Here is a 24,688-nt window from a genome sequence, read left to right on the forward strand (position 1 = left end):
GGCCAGCAGGTGCCCCACTGGGTTTGTCCCCAGTAACCAGGAGGGGGACGCGTTGGTGATCACGGTCAGCACAGGCCCTGCCACGCTGACGGCCGCAGCTTACCAGCCCCCAACTGAGACAGCCGCCCCGGGCCGCAGGATGGCACAGCTGATGACAGTGACAGGAGCCCTCTGTGGGGAGGGCCTGGAGGTGGGACGGACCTCGGAGCAGGACTCGTCTCCTGTCTTTATCCACTGGGTGGGTCGCTGGCTGTCGCAGTGGGTCCTCCTGGACACGATGCCCCTCTACTGGCTCCCTGACTCCTCCTCCCTGATGGCCCACAGCAGGGCCCAGAGCCAACAGGACGCTGCTCTCCACCCGCTGATGCGGACAGCACGTCCACTCCTGCATGGGTCTTGCACAGACCACTGCCCTCCCCTACCTCACAGCGGGCAGGGCCTCCTCTGGGCCTCCCCTCAGCCTGCTGGTGATCCCACAGGAGGGCCTTGGTCATGCGTGGCTTTTCCTGTCCTGAGCAGTGTGTCTGCAGGTCATCTCACCAGGGGCTGCTCAGAGCCCACCCACCCAGGATGGAAGGGGAAGGAGGGTGGGGGAGGCCAAGCCTCCTAAGCCCTGCTGTTCCCTGGATGGGGGACGCTGCGGGCCGCCTGCGGTCCTCTGCATATAAGAACGTTCCTCCGCGTCGGGAGGCGTTCGTCTTCATTGTCACTGACCTGCTGGACGATTCCCACGGAGAGCCCGTTTCCTCCTTGCCATATAAATCCCGGCATTTCCCGTGATGGCAGCCTTTTAATTTCAGCCTGTCACTCAGAAGTCATGAACGCGCATCTGCTCAGCGGTGAGGCCCGCGTGTGGCTGTACAGCCACCTGCTGCGGCTGCCGCACGACGTTCACATCCCGTGCAAGAAATCGCCCTGATGGCCTTCTCTGGGAGCAGCCGACACGGTGTCCCACGTGCCGAGTGTGGAGAAGGAATAGTGGCACAGGCCCTGAGCCCCCTGGCCCTGGGGCCTGGGCTCCAGCTCGTCCCGTGCACTCCAGGCAGCGAGTGGTCCCAAGCTGCAGAGCCAATGTCCCTCTGTTCCTGGGGACACAGCCAGCCCCGTGGGCCTGGGCACCCCCACAGTGCAACACGGGGAACCCCCCAGAGAGCCTCCCCCCAGCAGAGGCAGCCTCAGTCTGAGTGAGGGAGAGTGGGCCTCTCTGTGGAGGGCCCAGTGCAGAGCGGGGGCACTGGCCACGGACACCACCCATCCTGTCCTTCCCGGCATCTGCTCGGCTCTTCTCCTGGCCCTGACTCCACTAAGTACAAGCTCTGGAGCTGCCAGGAGAGTTCCGGCACACGGAGCCCGAGCCGGAGGGGGATGCCACTGCGTGCAGAGCTGCTGGGGAGGCGCCAGGTGAAAGGAAAGTGACCACAACACTCGGAGCAACCAAGAGATCTTTATTGCAGCAGCGCAACAGAGGAGAAAAGAGAGAAAGAGGAGAGAGAGAGAGAGAGAGAGAGAGAGGGAGAGAGAGAGCAAGAGAGGGAGACAGAGAGCAAGAGGGGGGGCTGGCAGGAGGGAGTTTTTATGACCTAAATCTAATGGGGTCTCTGGGTCTGCAAGCTGCCTTGTTGGCACACAAGGGGGTTGAGTGCTCGGCCGTGAGCAGGGCTTGGGCGTTCGGGCTTGAAGCAAACAGGTGATAAAGAACCAGACAGAGGGTTGAGTGGCCAGGTCATCCTGCAGCTAACTTTGTTTGGCCTGCCCTGCAGACAGCTTACTCAGCCTGTCCTGCACCTAACACCAGGTGCAGGCTCACTTGGGCCTGGGACAGTCACCTCCCCTGCAGGAACCCACCGACTGGGTGCTGGTCAGTTAAAAGTGGAGTCAGCAGGTTCTGAGCACAAACAACAGGCTGTGGCAGGGTGCACTGCCTCCGAATGGTGCAGGGTGCCCGGGTGAAGTGGGTCTCGTGTGTGTGTGTGTGCACGTGTGTGCACGTGTGTGTGTGTGTGTGTTGGGGACACAGAGATGTACCTGCTCAATTAGAATGAATTTCAACTGCAGAGCTGATAATTAATGATAGCAATTTTTGATTAAAAATAAGTTCATTTAGCAGACAAGCGGAGTGTGGTAACATTACGTCTAAAAATAGAACCTGATAAAGAGCCCTGGTCACCCACACAGGATCACAGCCAGCTATGAGCCTGTGGTCCTGACGTGCCGGCTGTGGACTCTGAAGTGCGTCTCCGGGGAGCCCCCAGGACACGGGCATCCGGGGGGCCACAGGCCTCCAGGGCCCGCACACATGCTCCTGCAGCAGGACTGGGGCTGGGGAGGCCCAAGGTGGACCCTGAGAGCCAGGCTTGGGCTGTCCACAAGGTCAAGGGCAGAGAGGAGCCATTAGCACTTCCTGGAGACCCCATCTCCGTGGAGTACTGACCCTGGAAGGACGGAGCCGGGCAGGAGGGAGGAACCCCCACCCTGGGCGACGTCACACTCACACGTCTGTGTGCTGTGTCCTGCTATTTGGGGACAGCGAAGGCCCTGGAGGACATGTTACAAGCCTGCTGTGGAGCCGTGGCCGCCCTCGCTGGAGGAGGACAGAGGAGGGCAGGGCTCCACCAGCAGAGCAGGAGGGGATGGAAGGCAGCGTCCGCTCTGGGGTGGCATAGGGTCAGGGCAGCGGCTGCCCTAGAAGTGGGAGCATTTGCCATGTAGATGTCCACAGGAGGCCAGGACCCCTGGCAAGCCCCCAACTTAGTGGACAGACTAGAGGAAGCCCAGCACTCTCGTGGAGGCCTCCTCCACCTGGCCCAGGCTGACAGGTGAATCGACATCTCACAGCTCCACTTCTGACCCCAGAGTGCCCTGCCTCGCAGAGGCCCCCATACCCACCCCAGGCACTCAGATATGCACCCCAAAAATAAAGGCCGGCTGCACAGAGGGCTGAGCTGCTGCGCCCAGCGCCTCACCTGAGGGCTGGGCTGTCCTCCTCGGGGAGTGAGACGCAATAGCTAGAAATCAGCAACCTCAGGGCTGAGGGAGGGAGCCAAGCCCAGCAGTGTCCCCCTTGAGGGCCAAGGTGCGTGGCCAGCAGAGGAGAGAGCCGAGAGCTCTGGAGGGCCTGGTGGAGGAGCCGGGGACGGTGACTGAAGCAGATGCTGGGTGATGGAAGCCAGCCACTCCTTAGTCCTACTGGTGGAGTGGCCCTGGGAGGCACAGTGTCCAGGAGGTGCCCAGGGAGGGGTGAAAGGAATCACCAGGGACCCCTGCTGGGAGGGGAGCTCCAGCCCCAGGACAGGGCCCTCTGCATGGAGCCAGACGCCTGCGGGCTCTTCTCCGGCATCCCTGCAGCCCCGCACAAGAGGGTCGCGCACCCCTGAACACAAAGGCCAGGCTGCAGGGCCAACCCAGCCACGCGGCAGGGGGAGATGAAGGTGAGGCTGCGACGGCGGCCCAGCGAACTCCAGGGCCGTGAGAGAGGCGCACCAGAACTGGGTGAGCCCAGCTGGACTCTCAGAACCGGCCCCGAGCTGGCGCCTGGGGTGAGGGGCCAACACGGTAGTTCAGAGCCACGTGGGCAAAGCAGAGGAGCTGGGGCGTAAGGCCACCAGGCGGCAGAGGTGCCCAGGCCTCCCCAGGCAGGACTGCTGGCCCCGACCCTCCCCACACTGCTCTCGGGTTGGTCCAGCAGGGCCTCCCTCTGGCTGCCTCCTGGACACACTCCCCTTGGACTGTGCTCCCATGAAGCCCCCAGCAAAGCACCAGAAGCACTCGGGCCTGGAGCAACGACCGCCCACCATCAGCCGCGGACCTGGCCTCGCGGCACCTCCAGGTGACGTCTTCCACCCAATTTCACCTCCACGGCAGCCCAGGTGGCCAGGTGCTGTCACAAGGGGCCAAAAGCAGATGGAAGAAAACTTCCTGGGCAGACACACAGCCTGGGTACAGTGGAGCCTGAACTCAACCCCCACAGCCCTACCCAGTGCTGGTGCCCTTCAGAGCTGGAGACGGGGATGAGTGGGCAGAAGGAAGGAAGGACAGGTGGATGGTGGATGGTAGACGTAGAGAGATCATTGGTGGGTGAGTGGGCAGATAGATGGCAGGATGGCAGGATGGCAGGGTGGGTGGGGGGTGGATGGATGGGTGGGTAGGAAGGTGGGTGGATGAGTGGGCAGATAGATGGAAGGATGGCAGGGAGGGTGGGGGTGGATGGGTAGGAAGGTGGGTGGATGAGTGGGCAGATAGATGGCAGGATGGCAGGGAGAGTGGGGGTGGGTGGGTAGGAAGGTGGGTGGATGAGTGGGCAGATAGATGGCAGGATGGCAGGGAGGGTGGGGGTGGATGGATGGATGGGTGGGTGGGTAGGAAGGTGGGTGGATGAGTGGGCAGATAGATGGCAGGATGGCAGGGAGGGTGGGGGTGGATGGGTGGATGGGTGGGGGCTGCCGTTTCCCTCTGCCTCCGTCTGTGACCCCTAGTGACCTTTGTGGTGCCCCTTCCTCAGGAGCCTGTGCTCTGGTTCGCGTTCAGCAGGTCAGAGGGCCCTGAGGAAGCTGTGGTGCCCTGTCCCTGTCACCTGACACACACTCCCTCAGCCCTGTCCCTGTCACCTGACACACACTCCCTCACACCACCCTGGGCCAGCAGCTCCAGCCCAAGGCTAAGCTCTTCTCTGAGGAGGAGAAGGAGCAGCGGGGGGTGCAGATGCAGTTAGCCAGCCAGGCCGCGGTGGCCGTGGGTCCCCTGGGGCCCGCGGTGGCCGTGGGTCCTCTGCTCTGAGCGCTCACCAGCTCCGCGTCTCTCCTTTTCAGCCGCACTGCGCGGCCGTGTGGCTGGAGTAGAGCTGCCCACTGTCGGGGTCACGGCCGATTCACTCAGAACCCCTCCCCTGGTCCCCCGGCAGGTCGACTGCTTCCAGGGGAGGGAAAGGAGAGGAACCGTGGAGGCACACAATCAGCAGCACATGGAAGGCATGGTAATGAGCACACAGCAGGCAGGAGGCAGGTGGTCCAGGTGCCTCTGCAGGTGGGGCTGGGAGCCTGCGCCCGGGGACTGCCACGCATGGCCGTGATCCAGCAGGTAGTGGGTGAGAACTCAGAGCAGCGGGGGATCTTGGGATGTGCTCCCACTGCCTGGAGGGGAGTGGCTTCCAGATGGGGGCTTCGAAAAAGTCGGAATTTAAAGTTCATGGATAATCGAGAGCAGGTGCCTTTTGCATATATCCCAAACAGGGTGACGGACTCACCAGGCTCTGCGCTCTGCCTCAGGGAAGGACCCCGGCCGGGCTTATTCCACGAAAGAACGGTGGGGTGGGCGGCAGCCCTGTCCTCTCCACGGGATCTCTCAACCCAAATCTTCACACACAAAATCTGTCCTGGCTCTGTCGTGGGAGGTCCTGAGAGGCCACAGAGGGAGGTGACAGATGGCAGGATGGAAGGGTTGGTGGGTGACTCCAGGCCCTGCCCAGGCCTGCTCTTGCCTGGAGGAAGGCGCTCGCCAACCACGGGGCTCTGCTCAGAACCAGCCTGGGCCACGGCGGCAGCCCCCTGCGAGGGTGGTGGGACCAGGTCCGCATCTCCAGCTGAGACGGCAGCCAGGGCCCTGGGGAGCCAGAGCTGCTGGGGCCAGACAGGCCCCACCCTGCCGAGTGGGGGTGAGGCATCCCGCCAGCTAGAAAGGTCACTGCCAATGGGTGGCTACGCTCAGGAATGGGACCGAAGCTGGCTGAATGTCACCTGGAGCTTCGGGGCTCCTCAAGAGAGGAGATAAGGACACTGGAATAGCACCTGGACCACTTCCAGTGTCACTCTGGCTGTGGCCCCTGGCAAGCGACAGGCCTCACCTCCCAGGTTCAACAGGAGCTGACCTTGAGCTCACTGCCCTAGGACATCCGGCCTGGGCACCGCTCGCCCGTAGGCACACAGCCCGAGAGGCAAGGCTGGCTGGCTGCGTCCTCTGTGGCAGCCCCTCTGGACAGGGCTGAATAACCCCCTGCTGTGAGAATCAGAAAGGGCCCAGGGAGGGCGGGCCACCAGAGCTCTGCTCCAGCCGGCTTGCAGCAGCGGTGGGTGCCTCAGCTCTGTCTCCATGTTGTGTGTCAGGGTCCTGTGTGTCCATGTCGTGTGTGTCCATTGTGTGTCTTGTTAAGGTCTGTAAACAAGTCAGATTGGCACCTGTTATTTTGCCAGAGAAATGTTAAAGTCTGTAAACAAGTCAGGATGGCGCCTGGCCAAATGCCAGAGGGAGTGGTTTGTAAAGTAACAAAAGCGAGCCATTAAGTGTGGAGATTCCTGATTGGTTGACTGCTGTATCTATTTTATGCTAATTAGATAAGCTGTGTAAAATGTTTAAATACCGCTCTTATTCTACAATAAACGGCTTCCACTCCTGCTGTATCAACGTACACAAGTCATTCGTCACCCCCCCCCCGGATATTCTGCTGCAGCCGGACTGCGGCAGTGTCTGTGTTGTGTGTGTCCATGTTGTATCAGTGTTGTGTGTGTCAGTGTCGTGTGTGTTCACATTGTGTGTGTGTGTCCATTGTGTGTGTCTGTGTTGTGTGCATTGTGTATATGAGTGTTGTGCGTATCTGAATTGCGTGTGTCAGTGTTGTGTGTGTCCGTGTTGCGTGCATTGTGTGTATGTGTGTTGCATATATCTGTGTTGTGTGTGTCTCCATGTTGTATGTGTCTGTATTGTGTGTGTCAGTGTCAGGTGTGTCCGTGTTGTGTTTGTCCATGACGTGTGTGTCCGTGTTATGTATCCATGTTGTGTGCATTGTGTATATGTAGGTTGTGTATCTGAACTGTGTGTGTCCCCATGTTGTGTGCATTGTGTGTTTGTGGGTTGTGTATCTGTACTGTGTGTGTGTCCTTGTCGTGTGTGTTCGTGTTGTGTGCCTTGTGTGTGTCCGTGTTGTGTGTTTCTGTACTGTGTATCTGTCAGTGTTGTGTGTGTCCGTGTTGTGTGCATCTGTACTGTGTGTGAGTCAGTGTTGTCTGCGCTGTGTGTCTGTTCTGGGCACACCCGCCTCCTGTCACCCTGGCCCCACCCAGCCAGGCCACCATCACCCTGTCAGTAGACAGACAGACCCACGCACCCAGCACAGGTCGCAGCTGAGGGCCACAGCACAGCCTGGGCCTGGGATCCAGTCAGCCCCACCTGCCCTGGCCCTGGGACACAGCGTGCTGACCTCTTCCCACCCGGGGCTGTGCGCTTGGGGCCGTCCCTGTAGGACACAGAAGTCAGGCTCAGCGGGGACGTGGTTCTGCTGCGAGTGCGTGGGCCGGCCCTGCTGGGGGAAGATCCACACCCTGCAGGGTCGGGGGTTCACAGCCAGACACAGGCTCACCGGTGTGACGAGGGTGACGGCCCACGGGACCCCAAGCTGTGGGGTGTGTTCTGACAGGGCCTCTGTGGTGGAGCCTGGGGTATGGCCTGCAGGGCCATAGGTCTGTCCCTTTGTGTCCCCTAAGCCCAGGTCTGGTGGCCATTGGCCTGGGGCAAGGCTGGGCACCCAGGGCCTCAGGGAGGTTCTGGGTCTGTGTGCTACGTCCTGGGGACACTGACCGCCCCGCAGGCTCTGCAGCACAGGGGGCCCGCCTGGCCACGTAACCAACACGCCTCGTGCTGAAGCTGGACTCAGGGGCTGCCAAGGTCTGACAGGCGGCGCTGGCCCCTGGAGCTGCCCACACTGATGAACCCCTCTGCATCTGCCCAGCCAGGGCCTGGAAGAGGTCTCGTCTCCAAGCACATCTGGAGGATGGACAGAAGGACAGCAGGACAGACGGACAGCAGGACAGAGAGTGTGGCATGGCCTCACAAGCCCCAGCTCCTCCTGGTGCTGGGCTTTACTCTGTTTTCGGCAGGACATGCCCTGTCCACTCCCTGTGGACCTAAGTCCACTTGACGCCTTTTCTTTGAGAGATAAATAGGATCGACTTTCATTGTGTTCAATGCAGCTGCTGAGAGCCCACCGAGTGCCTGGCCAGCGCTGGGCTGGGGACATGGTGGGCGCAGGGAAGCCGTCTCAGAGCCTGCTGTGCTGGAGGACACGGGTCAGGCTGTGCGGCCCACAGTGAAACCAGGCTGCCCCTCGCAGGTGACATGGTAACTTTGAGAGGAAGGCAGAGCAGCTGGGGACCTGGGGGTGGAGCTGGCCAAGAGCTCCCCTGGCTGCTTCCTCCCTGCTCAGAGGAAGCCGCCGGAGCAGCTGGGGCACTGGCCACCATGAAAGGGGCCAGCAGGGCACCCTGTGTTTCCTCGACTTGAGCCTTGAGCGTCTCGCCTCGCCCACAGTGTGTCCCCAGGGCTCACGACCAGCGGTTAGGATGGGAGATGTCTGGCTGTCCGGGTGGCCCTGGTGGCTGGACAGGCTCGGCCACACACCCTCCCTGTTCTGGGCTCAGACACATTATCTTGCTTAATTAGAGCAGACTTTCAGCCAACCTTCCGCACCGTTCAGCTGTTTCAGAAATAAGGAGGGCAGGTTCCAATGCCCTCCCCAGCCTGCGGCGCCCGGCAGAGCGGGGCTTGGAGGACACGCCTCCCTGGCCAGGCTAGGTGGGGACAGGCCACTAGCACCCGGGGCCAGGGCCACCCTCTGCCTGCTGGGAGCAGCTGGCCTCTCCTGGCCTCCACCTGGAGGCTTGTCTCTCTCCACAAGGACGATGCCGCTGTCATCCCAACTCTGCTGATTCACCTGCCTTGCCAAAGCAGGATCGGAGGGAAGAGAGGGAGGAAGGAGAACCACGTCTCTCCGAGCCGCGAGGCCGGGCCCTGGGAACCTGCCAGGGCCTTTCTGCCAGGAGCCGTTCTGTCGGGTTTCTCAGCAAGGGAGAAACAAGGAAATCAGTGTGCAGTTGAATCGGAGGCTAAAATTAGCCACCTTGGAAAACAAATCTCCGATAAATACAACCAGGATTTATGGCCAACTTTACAGGCAGCACAGATGGTGTTTGATGGTGCTTATCTCAGGGGGAAATATACTTCTCCAAGAGAGCAGCAGCCCTGCGGCTCAGGGGCTGCTGAGGCGCCACGCCTGGGCTAATGGCCCAGCCTGCCCTCTCCACTGTCCAGGGGCCCATGTCCCATCACACACCCCCTGGCCCTCTGGGCCCTGCCCAGATGTGGTTTTTGTGGAAGAGGCCAAAGGCTGGCGGCCCAGCTGGGCTCTCCAACGTGCCAGGGAGCCCTGGGGTTCCGAACCAAGGCTGCGTAGTTAGGGTTTCCTTAAGAAGAATAAACGCCCAGGATCCAGGCCCTCTGGGAGGACAGGCAGCGCGACTGGTCAGGTCCCCAGGAGCACGCGGCAGCTGAAGTGACAAGCCCAGCAGTGACAGTGACGTGCTGTACTCCCAAGATGACCCCGAAGCCCCAGAGCCACCACAGGAGAATGAGCCCATGACACAGACCTCACCCTTGGGAGGGTTTTGTAGCCAGGAACTCTGTCCCCAGGCCGCTTGCCCTGGCTGCTGCAGCCCCATCACAGGCCGCAGCTCTGGGGACAGAGGGCTGAGCTGCAGACTCCACAGCCTCCATGCCCCACAGCCTCCATGCCCCACAGCCTCCATGCCCCACAGCCTCCATGCCCCACAGCCTCCAGACCCCACAGCCTCCAGGCCCCACAGCCTCCAGGTAGTCACAGAGGGGCTGAGAAGCCGCAGGATGGTGGGTTCTGTGCCACTGGCCCTGCCAGGGCAGCTCCTGGGCTGGGCAGCTGGTCCTAGGCCACTCTCTGGTGCTTCTGGGCTACGCCATGTGCTGCCCGCTCCGGGGTCCCTGCTGCCCCAGCCGCCTGTCGACCTCCACTCCTCCAGCTCACGGGCCCTGAAGGCTGGTCGTGGGGTGTCTGTGCGTCCGTGCTGGTGCTCCGAGGGCCCAGGGGAGCCGGGGGTACAGCAGAGCTCCCACCCTGCTCTGGGGACACCCTTCCGGCGAGGCCACCCACGGCCTCCCTACCCACATCGCTGTCTCTGAGCTGAGCCACGGGTGGAGATCAGGGCAAAGACTCGGAAGTCGCTGACATTTTAAAAGGAGGCAGAGGAGAGAGGGGAAGGGTCCCTCCGAGAGGGCTCCAGCCCCGCCGTCCTTGGCCCCTGTGCTCCTGAGCTGGCGGCTGGACCAGCACCTGGGCCTGCCGAGGACCGCCCCAGCGGTGTGGTGACGCTACACCCGTCGTGTGGCGGGTCTGACCCTGCTTCGTCCCCTGGCTGAGGCGGGGTCTGCGGGTCTCACTGGCAGCTCTCAGCTCTGTGAGGCCATCAACCCAGACTCAAGGGGAGGCCAGGGGCCAGGTGGGGGGAGCGCAGGAGGCTGTGCCTGGCCGCCCAGCAACTGATAAAGGCACTGGGGGTGCAGGGGCCACGCAGCTGTCCTGCCCTCCTCCAAGGCCCTCCGGGGCTGCCCGCTCCAGGGTCCCTGCTGCCCCACCCGCCTGTCGACCTCCATCGGAGGCACCCACTCCCTCGTTCCTCTTGCACCCGGGGTTCTTGGTAAGGAACCACCCCTTGGTTCCCATTTTGACTTCTCATGGCGCTGCTGACAGCCCCCTGTCTCCCCTGCCCTGCCCCGAAGCTGCCTCTGCAGCTCCTTGGAAGCCAGGCCCCACCAGGGCACTGCTCCTGGCCAGCTCGCGGAGCGTGGGTGGGAGGGAGAGTGTTGTAGGGTGCATCTTTCTGGGCTCATCTTCCTGTAAAGGCTCACCAGCAAGGGCACCACCAACCAAGATGGGTGCCATCTCTCCGGCCCCGTGGGCCCTCCGTGCCCCTCCAACCCCCAAGTCTGCCTTCCTCAACCTCCCTACGGAACCAGGGTCCCCTGGAAAGACATGCTCATGGCCAGCTCCCACAGAATGCAAGGTCACCAAGAGCAAGTCCAGCACTCAGGAGTTCCCACCTGTCATGGAGAGGTCCACTGGACTGCTCTGCAGCTGCCACCCGCAGTCGATCCCTGAAGGGGGCACGGGGACTCTCAGGGTGACCATCAGGTGTGCATTTGTGGAGCACAGATCCTCACCCGCGTTCATCCCAGGAGAGGCCAGGAGGAAACTCCCCCGGGCTCATGGGCAGGAGGCTGGGCAGATCCTGGGTGACGAGCAAGTTGGCAGGGACAGAAGCCGGGGAACACGGCCAGGGGACCAGCAGAGGGGCCCTTGCTTCAAATAGAAGCCTTGGGACATTGGCGCAAAGACACAAAGCCACAATCACGATGTTTAAAGAGAACAAGACTCTGGGTTTGAAAGCCACGTGGCAAACGTCCTGTGACAGGATCCGCTGCCGCCTTTGAGTCTGCCGCGCAACAACTTTAAGATGAACACGATCCACACATCAATATAAGTAAATTATTTCCAATTTTACCTTCAGATGACTCTGAATAAACAAGTTATCCCAGTATCGTAACAGCGGGTTCTGAGCCGGCAGCTGACGGCTGCCAGGGCTGGTTTTGATTGCTTTCATTTTGACACATGGCAATATATTCCCAAGTAGAAGCTGGGAAATTGCAGAAACCTTCTTTCAAATTACAGAAATTCATAAATATGCAAATAACTGAACAACATACAAGGCTTCTGTTTGTCTTTTCATTGTTTTTAAAACTTTGCTTCTAACGGCAGCTTCTCTGTAATCTGTGTGAAACCCACCTGTGAACCTGAGAGGCTGCCCCAGGCTCGTTTGTAAGGTGCACTTGGCATTTTGAGGCCTTCTCCTATGGAGACAGAGTAGTAAATGCTCTTCTCACCGTTCGATAAAGCCCAGAGGAGTGAGAAAGTTCCAAGTGGCACTCAGAAGCATGACCTTCAGCAAGGGTTGGTCCTACGGTACGGATCCCGTTGTCTGACCCAGAAACGAGTGTGTCCAGGGCTGGAGTCGTGGCTCAGTGGGACCATGACCTGGCCCCTGTGAGGCAGTGGTTCAATACTCATATAAATAAATGAATAAAACCAAGGTCCATCAACTTCTAAAAACCATATTTAAAAAAAAAAAAAAAGAGTGTGTTCAATAGGAGGATCTCCTTGGGAAGGCCTGGACCTGCAGGCGGAGGCGGACCTGGTCCCACTCCATAGCCCAATTATCCTGTAGCTGTGACCCCTAGGGACAAAGAATCACCTGTCCACAGCCCCAAGCTCCATCCAGATCCTCACGTGAGGAGTGGTTGTCACAACACACTTGGCATGCCAGTGAACACGCTCGGTGCACGCACACTCACGCACAACCGCACACCACAGGAACACACCACACTGGAGGGCACATACCACACTACACGTGCTCCACATGCACACGCAACAGCACACCACAGGAACACACCACACTGGAGGGCACATACCACACTACACGTGCTCCACATGCACACACAACCTCACACCACAGAAACACACCACACTGGACGGCACACACCACACTACACGTGCTCCACACGCACACACACACACAACCACACACCACAGGAACACACCACACTGGAGGTAACATACCACACTACACGTGCTCCACACACACACACATACACAACCACACACCACAGGAACACACCACACTGGAGGTAACATACCACACTACACGTGCTCCACACGCACACACATACACAACAGCACACCACAGGAACATACCACACTGGAGCGCACATACCACACTACATGTGCTCCACATGCACACGCAACAGCACACCACAGGAACACACCACACTGGAGGGCACATACCACACTACACGTGCTCCACATGCACACACAACCTCACACCACAGAAACACACCACACTGGACGGCACACACCACACTACACGTGCTCCACACGCACACACACACACAACCACACACCACAGGAACACACCACACTGGAGGTAACATACCACACTACACGTGCTCCACACACACACACATACACAACCACACACCACAGGAACACACCACACTGGAGGGCACATACCACACTACATGTGCTCCACATGCACACGCAACAGCACACCACAGGAACATACCACACTGGAGCGCACATACCACACTACATGTGCTCCACATGCACACGCAACAGCACACCACAGGAACACACCACACTGGAGCGCACATACCACACTACACGAGCTCCACACGCACACACACAAGATGTCTCAGAGTGGAACCTGGGAAGAGGACTGAAGCCCCTCACGGGGAACACTGGCCCTCCTGGTCAGCCGGGTCGCCTCGGGGGTCAGTGATCACATTCCCCAGTCCTCCTGGTGACTCCAGGGACGCGGCTGTGAGTTCCTCAACATGAGGAACAAGCGGGAGCCAAGGAGCCCACTGAGGCCAGCCTCTGGCTCGACTTCCAGGGGGTTGAGAAGGACAGAGGACGTGGGGAGAATTCTGCCAAAACTAGCGGCTGGACCATGGAGGAGCTCAGGACGCTGAGAAGAGGCGCCTGGGCTCCAGAGCAGGGGCCTGGCCAGTGGGCCAGGGAGGAGCCCAGCCGCCCCCATGCGGTCACCCTGGGTCTCAGGAGAATGTTCCAGGGCAGCGAGAGAGGCAGGCGCAACAGGTGTGACGGAACACCCGGATTTACAAACCAAAACACTCCCCGTGGCGTCTCCACGGAGACCAGGGAGCTGGGGCCACCCCCGCGCTGCCCTCCCTGCACGGCTGGGTCCCCGCCAGCCCTGCTGTGTGGGACAGTGGCAGTTGCTTGCATCCTCCCCAAGGGACCCTGTGCCTATGGGCTCTCTGCTGGCCTCCCGGTGGTGCAGATCTTGTTTTGTTCACAACACACAGGACAGTGGCTTTAGGAAGTGAGCGGAGACACCAGGGAGAGCTTTCTGGGGCACCTGCCCACTGGCGCTGGACCCCGGTGAGCCCTGCACCCAGGCAGACGGCGTTTGCGAGCCCTTCTGCCCCAAAGACTCTGGAAAGAGAACGGGTGGAGGCTCCCGAGTCCAGAAGGGCGCCCAGCAGTCCAGAGTGCCTGTGCCTGTGCCCCTGGGGCCGCAGGAGGAGCTCGGTGGAGCCCGGGGCCTGGGGACTAGGCTCCTGTCCCTGCTCCCTTCCCTGCAGGCTGGAGGACACGGCTCGTTCTGTCTGCAAAGCTCTGCTGGTGAGTGCCCTACAGCTCTTGCCACCTCCGCTACTTTGTTGATTTTATCCCTTGCCACTCTTCGATAATGTCATGTGTTTCTTGGATATTACAAATAATAATCTCATATCTTTCATTTGCACTAAAGTACTTTCTGATATATTACTTTTATACTGGCTTTATTTCAAGTATTTTTGCCATGAAAAGATTTTAATTTCTACTTGGGCAAAACGACTTTCTTTTATGGCCTCTGAATTCCTTTGTAGGAACGACCTCCTATTTGTGGATTATATACGATCCAGAGGGGCTCCTGGGTGTAGCTGTCATCATTACGCGGAGGAGACAGAAGGTGGGATGCGCGTGGAATTCGTGTCCAAGCCTGGCGGGAGGCAGAAGCCGACTCCGCCTTCACAGGCAGGCCTGTAGGGCTGGGGGCCCTCGGGAACCCACTCCCTCCCCGGAGCCGGAACACCACTGTCACCACAGATGGGACCCCACAGGCTGGTTCTGAGCCCCAGTTCCCTGCCTTGGCCACTGCATTCCTGGACTGGCACCAAGTTGCCTTGATTCACGTTGTTTGGACATAAGTTGTGGCTGTGCGTCAGGAAAGATCACAGAGTTTTCAGAGTTTCCCAACATTCCTGGGAACGAATCCTCCCACACAAACCTTCAGACTGTCAAATCAGGTGCCTGGTCATCCCACTGAAGTCACGTCAAAATGCTTGGGCCAGGATCAGAGGAGCTAGTGCCCTGGGGAGACAAGCCACCTCCTGGGGCTTCGTCTCTGGTCACGTCCTCTGAAAGGACTTCTTGCCATGCTGGCCTGCACCGTGTTGTAAAGGTGATTCCTTTGCCTTTTATAGTTTTTGCCTATGCTGTGCACAAAATATCACCCCTCATCTCCATTCCGTGGTGCTTATTTGTAGTATAAGTAAAGCTATTGATTTTTGCAAGCCCGTCTTCTGCTGAGCTACTTTTCTAATGTGGTGTAGACATCCCCATCCAAGTCAATATTGGTAATTTGTGTTTTCCAAGACTCTCAACCATTTTGTCCAGTTTTCAAATCCGTAACTGTACAGCTACACAGAGAATTTTATGTAAAACATCATTTCATTAATCCCACAAAGCCTTTATTGAAAACCCGCTTTATGTAGTTACAGCCCTTTTAAAATCCATCAACTGTATATGGTCTCACTCTTATTTTTTTTCTTGATTAGATTTGCTAGGCATTTGTCTATTTTATTGGTCTATTAAAAGAAATAGTTATTTAATTTATTTATAGAGCCCACTGAATACATCTCCCCCGATCTACCACCTTTTGCTCCACCTTTGACTTTCCCGGGAATGCTCACCTTTCTCTGACGTGGTTAGTCTGCTTCTCTTCTTGAAATGAGACCTCAGTTCACCCCTCTTGTTTTCTGTTTAAACACTGAGGGGTTGGGAGCCCTGGGTCTTTCAGCCTGGGGTTGGCCTGCAGTGTGCAGCTCCAGAGCCTGGCTTTCTCCTCGTCACGGGTCACACGTGCTCTGCGAGGGACCCTAGGCCACGCACGTGTCTGAGACCCGATGGGGGCAGAGCCATCCTTCACAGGCAGCGCCACCAGCACCAGGAGGCACAGCCAGCGGCAGAAAGGACAGCTTCATCCCCGGGAGGTCACAAGGGGGATGACCTTGGCCAAGGCCTGGCCTTCAGAGTTGAGAGGGGAAGGATGTGGGGGCAGGGGAGAGGCCCCTCCTCCATGCTCTGGGCCACCAGGACATGGGCTCTGGCCACTGTACTGGCCCTGCTCTTCCTCCAGGCTTGGAATCAGGTCAGCTTGGGAAGCTGGACCGGGCTTGGGTCCTGCACCCAGACCTGGCGGGTGCCTTCCTCTCTCTGTGACCCAGCAGCCTCTGGGGGCATGGCCGCTCTGTCTGCAGCATTCCACGCTGCTCCGTAGTCGCAGAGAAGTGCCTTCCTTTTTCAATCGGCAAATAAGGAAAGGAGACAAGTTTTCCAGGTAAACTTCCAAATGGGACCACATGTCCCTCACACATTCGCGGGTTCTGTTCTTATCAAGATTCATGTCACGGGGGTAGGAATTCGGTCCATAAAATGCCTGCCCTGTGAAATTGAGATTTTTCTCTGCTCCTTTTTAGCTTTACTTTCCTCCGTGTTTCATGAGGCCGGGGAGAGGCGGAGGACTTTTTGCTCTGTGAGGGGAAAGTTGTTCCTCACTTAACGTTGTCATGTATTTACCTGCTTTTATCTGTCTTCCTCTCCTGCAATATGGTTAAGTGTCGCAATCATGAGAGATTACCAGGCTCATTCACTATCGCACCCCAGCTACTAGAAAAGTGTCTCACACAAATCAAATATCACTTAAGTATTTGTGGGAAAAAAAAATGGTCCTATTGAGCAAGCTTGCTGATGCAGTTTGCAAACCAATTTGTAAAATCACATACCTCCTTTGCATACCCACGATTAAAAGCAATATTGCAATCTCCCACTGATAGCTTAGTCACTTATCTTTCCTTTTAAATTTCTATCTGATGTTTTCTTGGCATAGTTTCATGCTGTGTGATCCCAGACTCAGAACTGACGAGATCCCTCTTACTCACCGATGATTTAAACGCACCAGAATTTCCCTCTGAGGGTAAACACGAAAACCAAAGAAAAAAAAGGAACAATTGGTTTCAGACACTGCCCAGGTATCCCAGGGAGTCAGCACCTGAAGGGAGAGAGGGAAGGGTGGGGGGCCGCAGCCGCACAGCTCCCACACTCGGGCATCAGGCAGAGAGGGATAGCCACCCCTTTGGGGGTACAGAGATGGTGTTGTTAGGTGCTGCGGTCACTGAAATTCAGAGTCCAAAACCACAGACGACGGATCCACACAGATAAAGGGCCCCAGAAATGGGCACTGTCTCCTCCAGAGTGTGGCTGAATATCAAAGCGTGTGTACGAAGGCGATTCCAGAGGCCCTTCTCCGAGCTCCTGGGCACCTATAAGCTCAGCAATCCCAAGTGTCCACACGAGGCAGGAGACATTCATGCTTCCGTCATCCCAAGTGCAGAGAGCTTGGTGAACTCATGGCATCCTCAGCAAAGACCTGAGAGTGTACAGCCAAGCGAGCCCACAGTCAGACACTGCAGGCCTTAGGGACCCGTGCCACAAGCTCGGATACACCCCAAACAGGAGCAGTCCAGCTGGATAATGACATAAATGCCACCCAAACAAAACCCAAGACTCTTCAGTCAAGGAGATGGAACACAACTTCTCATCAACAGGAAATGACAATATCAAGTACCCAACTAGAAATCACCAAACACAGTAGTGCAGAAAAACATCCCCGTATGCCGAGGAAAATCAGTCAACGGAAGGAAAAAGAAAATAACAGAGATAGTGGAACTTGCAGACAGGGACCTTAAAACAGCTATTACAAACCCGATTACAAGATTTTTTAAAACGCATGACCATAAGAAAGAGGGAATCGGAACTCTGAAGAAGGCTCAAATGCAACTACTAGCGAGAAAAACCCAATATCCTTGGTAACTGTCAGTCACACTGTGTGGACTTATGAATAGAAAAAACACAGCAGAAACAATAAAAGTAAGTGAGAAAATGTAACAATAGCTGCTCTCCAAGCAAGGCACAGAGAAAAGAGAAAGACTGGGAGAAAATCCACAGAGTCTCGGTGACGTGTGTTATACATCAGTCTGTGTTAGACAAATCAGAGCTCCAGAGAAAGGAATCCAGGAAACTGTTGGAGCAGATGAGCTCATTTTTCCCTCAACTTGATGAAAACTTCACATTCACACCTAGAGACCAAAGTTTTCCTGGCCTGATGTGCAATAATGAGAATATCAGAATGAACAATAACTGCGCCAGATTGAAACGCACAGTATACAATGTGTTCATGGGACGCAGAGTCTGTCCCTCTGGGTCAAAATGGGAGGATGGAAGGACTGGCTCTTGACCCAAAAATAAAGACAGCAAGACCCAAATGTTTACCTTTGCAAGGTCAGGCCCTGGTGATCAAAAGGAGGCACATTAAAAACAGCTGAACAAGGCTTTATTGAGATTCGCTCCCGGGCAAGACCCTCCAACAGAGCGGGTCTGGGGCATCGCACCAGGCTCAGCCAGGCTGGAAAGTTATTGGGCTTGGGACAGGAAGGGAGGGCTTGGGACAGGAAGGGAGGTTTTTAGGGTCCCTGGTCCTCCTGGGGTTGGTCGGAGGATCTTACTGAAATCTGGGTCCTTCCAGGATTGGTCAGGAGGGTTGGCTTTGCTCCCTCCGCCATCTCAAACTGGCCCAACAATCTTCCCTGTTTTTGTTAAAAATTGATGAGAGAAAATTATCTTTTATAGTGAAATTACAGCTATGACTCAGAAATAAACTTAGAACTAGAAATTCACCACTTTGTAACTCTCAATGACATGATGGATCTGGTCAGTGATCATAAATGACAGATGTTCACACTCACTCGGTGACGGTGGTGGAGGCAGGAGGAACCAGTCTTGGCATCATGAAGACATGAGGCCCCTCCAGGTGCGAAATGATGGTGCAGTCTGGCACCACGTGGGAAGAATTCTCAGAGCCACCTGAGCAGTGCACACAGCCTAGTAAATGCAGGTGACTCTCGTTTCTCTGACACAGCACTGGTGTAGAGAGGAAGGTGAGCGATGGTTAGAAGTAAAAACCTGAAAATACACAACCACCAAACTCAAAGAACAAATAAATTCTAAAGAGACCACTTTGAGGCGATAGCAAATTTTTAATATGAATTGGAAATTGTAAACTATTAAGTAATCACTCTAATTATTTTTATTTATTGATTTTTTAAACATTGTATTCGTTGATGATGGATCTTTATTTATTTATATGTGGTGCTGAGAATCAAACCCGGGGCCTCCCACGTGCTAGGCAAGCGCTCGACCACTGAGCCCCAGCCCCAGCCTCTAATTATCTTCAGATGTGATAATGGCACGGTATGGAGCAGAAGGATGGGTCTACAGAGATTGGTAATGGACATAGAGATAGACAGAGGACTATGGTTCAGATCTCAAACATCCCCAAAGGCCTGGTGTTGAAGGGTCAGTCTCCAGCCGACGGCACCACTGCGGGTTGGAGAGACCTTTAGGACATGGGGCCTAACGGAGGAGCAGACCACTGGTGCACTCACAGGGCACGTTGGGACCCCACTCTTCCCCTCCCCCCCACCCCCCTCTCCTTCCCACTTACGGACACCGCGAGGTGAGCAGCTCTGCTCCGCTCCCCGCTCCCGCCATGCCGCTCTGACTCACGCAGGCCCACACTGTGAAGCAGCTGGCCCTGGACTGAGATCTCTGAAATCATGAGACAAAATATCTCCCTAAGTTGTTTATATCAGTTGTTTTGATCACAAAGAAAGAAATCTGACTAACACAGAAAATCGGTACTGAGGAAATGGTGTGGCTGAGGTGACTATGCCTGACCCTGGAAGCCTTTGGAACTAATTCATGGTTTGGAAAATGTTGGAGAAACAGAGAAAGCTTAGAATTCTGTAAGAATGGCATAATGGGCCACTCAGGTCAGGGTTCAGAAGACCAGAACGTAATAGGCTTGTGGACAGTAAAGACGGTGCTGATGAGGTCTTGGATGGGATTGAAGACTCAATCGGAAGTTGAACTAGAGGCCACATGGGTTAAATTTTGGCAAAGAACTTGTCTACATTTTGTCCATATCCTTAGATTTTATAGGAGGCTGGGCTTAAAGGTGAGGTACTGGTTTATCTGGAGAAGGGAATTTCAAGACAGTGCAACATTCAGGCAGTAGCATGGGTACTGCTAGAAGCTTTTAGCTAGGTTCATGGTAGGAATCAGAAGCAAAAAGCAGAGTGAGAAGATTTTAAAATCTTGCAGTTTGGTCATAAAAGCACCTGTCAAGTTCTAGCCACAGAGTATGCAGTTGGTTAAAAGAAAAAAAAAATAGCACCTCTATAAAGAAGCCAAGTACCTTGTCCTGGGAAAGTAGGAAAGATGGTTTGAGGGCATCTCGGGAATCAGCAGGATCCCGCCCCCGCTGGCTTAAGGATGTGAAAATGTGAAACTTTCATTTGAGAAGAGTCTGGGACACCCTGTTACACAGGGCAACCTAGGAAACTGCTTCCCCAAGTTTCATTCCCGTGCAGTGGTCCAGACGTTCAGAGGTCCCCGTGGCCAAGGTCCAGGGGAGCCCAGCTACCTTTGACATGGCAGCAGACCTTGCTTCGTCCATATGACACTCGTGGGCTCACAAAGGCTTGCGCCTGGGTTTCAAAGGGAGACCTGGGAGGCCAGGCAATGGGCTGAAATCCCTGCAGGCTGCCCCTCAGGGGGTGATGCATGAAGCTGGCGGAGACCCCAGGACGTTGGAGGTGACAGGAACAAGGGACGCAGCTGAAGACAGCAGAGCCCGCCCGACCCAAAGGCCATTTGGGCTGCAGCCAGAAAGGTCCTAAGTACGGGGCTGCCCCAGTCCTCGGAGATACAGAGTGTGTGTGTGTGTGTGTGTGCGTGTGTGTGTGTGCGTGTGTGCGTGTGTGTGTGTGTGTGCATGTGTGTGTGCGCGTGTGTGCGCGCGCACGGTGCTGGGGTTGAACCCAGGGCCTTGTGCACACGAGGCAAGCTCTCTACCCACTGAGCTGCATCCCCAGCCTGGAGTCACATTCTACCACCATGAACACCCCAGATGGTGTATGTGGGGCCCCAGGTTTAGTGCCTGTTCTGCCGAGTTGTGACCTTACTGTGGTCGGACCCCTCCTTGGTATTCTGCTAGCCCTCCTTTGGTGATGGGATGCTCACTCTGTCCATTCGCTCTATGTTGGAACCACACAGCTGGATTTTCTGTTTTTGCAGAGCTCTCGGAGGAGATTCGGAGCTGGGCTTGAGAGCAGTGCTGGGCTATTATGCCCAGGAGGACCTGAGATGGGCTGCATGTGCTGTGCACTTATGAGATGGACATGAGCCTCTGGGGGCCAGGGACAGAATGCTATGGTTTGAGACTTAAGTGGCGACACATCCAGTGTTGAAGGCTTGGTCCCCCAGGGATGGCGTTTCTGCAGGGTGGTTGGACATGTAAGATACAGGGCCTAGCTGGAGGAAGGTCATGGGGGTCTTCAAGACACACACTGGAAGCTGCCCATCGTCTCTGTTTCCCTGACAACAGGATATGAACATCTTTGCTCCACAGGATCTGGGCTTCCCGTTCTGGCTCATCACAGGCCCACAGCCATGGAGACAGCTGACTACGGATTGAAACTTCTGAACTGATGCCAAAATACGTCTTCCCTCCTTTAAGTTGAGCTTCTCGGGAGTTTTACCCTAACATGAAAAGCTGACTAACACAGACGGACAGTCTTAATGGCTCCCTTATGAGGTGCCCCCGGAGCTCCTGTTGATGCAGAAATATTCAGCCGTGAAGGGACTGGATTATGAGAGTGGTGACAAGTTTGAATGGACCAACTGGGTGGTAACTATGGGCAGGTGGGGCACAGCTAGAGGAGGTGGGTCCCTTGGAGCATGCTCTAGAAGGGTCCTCTGTCCCCTTCACCTTCCCCCCGTCCCCTTCTCCCTGGCTGACCTGAGAGCAGCTGACTCCCTCCACCACTCCCTTCCCCATGACGGGCTGCCTCACCTCGGGTCCAAAGCAATGGAGTCTGCAAACTGAACTTCTAAAACCATGAGCCAAATAGACTTTCCCTTCTCCAAGTTGTTCTTGTCACAGCAACGAAAAAAGCTGAGGAAAACAGATGAGAGGTAGGTAGGCAGATAGATAGATGACAGATTGATAGAGATTGTGTGTGTGGGTGTGTGGGTGTGTGGGTGTGTGGGTGGGGGTGTGTGGGGGTGTGTGTGGGTGTGTGTGTGTGTGGGGGGGGTGTTTAAGATAAACAATGGAGTCGTCATGGTTGAAAGGACGGGATATTCAGAATATGCTTTAAACCGAGAAAAGTCTTTAGATAAACATTGGTACATGCTGTTTTTTAGACTGGAGTTGTATGTACAGTGCCATTTGGATTACTGTGCTCTACTCTTTTAAATGTTTAATAATAAAAAGTCAAACTATTTTGATGAAAAAGAATGAGTTAATGAATTGCAAAGCTGTGCAGAGGTCTCGGATTTTAAAGTAAAGAATGAGGAGCCAGTGAGTATACTTAGTCACTGAAATTACGAATTTCATTTTAAAAAAAAAGATTGAGGAAGATTTTGCAAAAATAAAATCACTGTGCAGAGTGAGCAGGTGAGTGGATGGAGTGGCTGCCACCTGGAACTCCCCTCCTCCACGCGGCACGTGTGTGTCCCCTTCTCTTGCTCTTGACCCCCACACAGCTCATGAGATGGGCGTGGCCTCTCTAGCTGTCAGTCAAGCAGCTGACAGCAGACATCACCAAGCTAGACTCAACCCCAAGACCTGGCCCTCACCTCACTTGAATGACTTCTCCCCAATAAAAGGGTTCAGCACCCCCCTCTCTCTCCAGGGACCCCTAAAGTCAGAGGAGCCATCACAGGACCCAAAGACAAAGGCACTTCTCCGTCTCTGTGTGATGACTCCGTGCAGCCCAGTTCACCTGGAGTGACCGAGTGTCTAGCTATGGCACGCGACGAGACACTCCATGAAATAAAGAAATCAAGGTCCTTACACCGTCATGTGTAACTAATTAAAACAAATAAAAAATTAAAAGAACAGAAATCCTGAAAGGCTGCCCGCAAGGGTGGCCTGAAGATAGCACCATGCCCAGGAGCGCAGCACGCGGCGGGCAGGCAGGGGAGTCCAGTTAGGGCGGGCGGCCACGCGGCCTGCGGGTGCCCTGAGAGGGCTGAAGGCTCTGTCTCTGAGGCTGCCCTCCAGGAGGGGGAGGTGGGGAGCCCTGGGCAATGCAGAGAGGAGATGGGGCTCTGCCCGCTAGTGCCTCCTGGCCAGGGGGTCCTCAGCCGCGTGTGCTAAAGGACGGAGTGGACATCACATGTGCAGATTCCGTGACCTTGAGGGAGCTGTCAGTGAGGGCTGGGTTCGCTCTGCTCAGAAGAGGCTGAGAGAAAGAGGCCTTCAAACACTGAAGAACTTTCCAGTAGAAGAAACTGCGTGCGTGCGTGTGCGTGTGTGTGTGTGTGTGCACGTGTGTCCTCCAGGGCCGGCCTGCAGCCTGGGAGCGTCAGGAAGTGAGAGATCATAACGGAAGGGCGTGCACCCTCTGGGAGCCATGTTCCTGACCCTCTCAGCACACGGAGGGGAGTGAGGCCCTCTGCATGGAGACCGTCCCCTGAGCGGCCACACAGAGCCCCCTGCCAGAGCACCTCCCAGAGGAGACAGGGCAGGTGGGCGTCCACCTGAGACCCTGGGACTGCCCAGGGGCTGGGCCGGTCAGGTGTAGGGCGTGGGCACTTGTGTGTGGGCATGAGTGTGTGTGGGCATGTAAGAGTGTGTGGGCATGTGTGAGGGCGTGAGTGTGTGCCTGTGTGTGAGCATGTGAGCATGTGTGTGTGTTGTGTGAGTGTGGCGAGGGAGGAGGGAGCCAGGCTTGTGCGTGCCCTCCCCGGGTGCAGCCCTGGGTCAGGTCACATGTCCCCTGGGGACGTGTACAGAGAGCCGCGGGGAGGAGGGGAATCGTCGGTGGAACCGACAGCCCAGGACCCGGGTTTCCTGGACGGGGAGACTGCGCGCCTTCTGTTTTTCTGCGTAGACACCCAGATAAGAGCCTTTCTCCCTCTTCTTGGATGGCAAGAGCTTCTTGTGGTGTCTCATCTCTTGTCTGTGTTTTATTAATAAATAATGGAGGCTGGTAGCTCGCCCCAGTAGAATCCTAACGATAAGGAAAATAAAACAGATGACATTACAGAGATGCATTATTAATTGGCGGCTGCATCTCAGCAACAATCTGACAAGTACCAAAGTGCAGGGGATCCGTCTTGCATAAATTCTTTCTTCTTTAATTTTCCAAGACCTCTCGACAGAGCCCCAGGAAGGACTCTTCAGCAGCATCTTCCAGAGGATCCTGCATCCCCTCAAGTTCCCAGAGCGAAGCCCAGTGCTCCACTCCTCAGATCTGGGAGGTGCCAGAGGGGAAGTCCTCCCACGCTGGCCTGACCTGGGTGGTGGTCACCCTCGGTGGGCCCAGCCACCTGACCTCGCAGGGCTGCAGGTTCCCAGGGACTCGCTGAAGCCCAAGATTTCAAGGCTGATGTGGACACACTTCCTGGGGACAGACAGAGCAGGCATCCGTGTCCCCTTACTCCTGGGGTTTGTGCACAGGGACTTGCCCTGCTCTCCTCTGGCCCTTTCACAGGCAGTCGGGGGAGAAGTCAGCGGCTGCCCTGCAGGAGCACCCACAGAACGGGATGGACCCCTCCTCCTGGAAGTCAGGTGGGGGCTGCCTGCGCTGGGCTCCAGGGAGCTGCCTAGGAGCTTCACCTGGGCCAAGACATGGCTTCCTCACCCTATAAGGCTGACAGAACAGGGCTGGGGCGTGGCTCAGGGGTCGAGGGCCCCGAGTTCAATCCCTGGTACCCCCCACCCCAAAAAAACCTAGCCCAAGAGAGGGGACCACAAGCAGGAAGCCCACTGGGAAGAACCTGAAGGGGCCTCCCTGGACCCTAAGGTCTGATGGGCATAGCACCACGGCCAGCTCCCTGCACCCAGCCCCAAGGACGCAGAGCCTCCTG

The sequence above is a fragment of the Callospermophilus lateralis genome, chromosome 4, assembly GCF_048772815.1.
Source record: "Callospermophilus lateralis isolate mCalLat2 chromosome 4, mCalLat2.hap1, whole genome shotgun sequence".
NCBI classification, from domain to species: Eukaryota; Metazoa; Chordata; class Mammalia; order Rodentia; family Sciuridae; genus Callospermophilus; species Callospermophilus lateralis.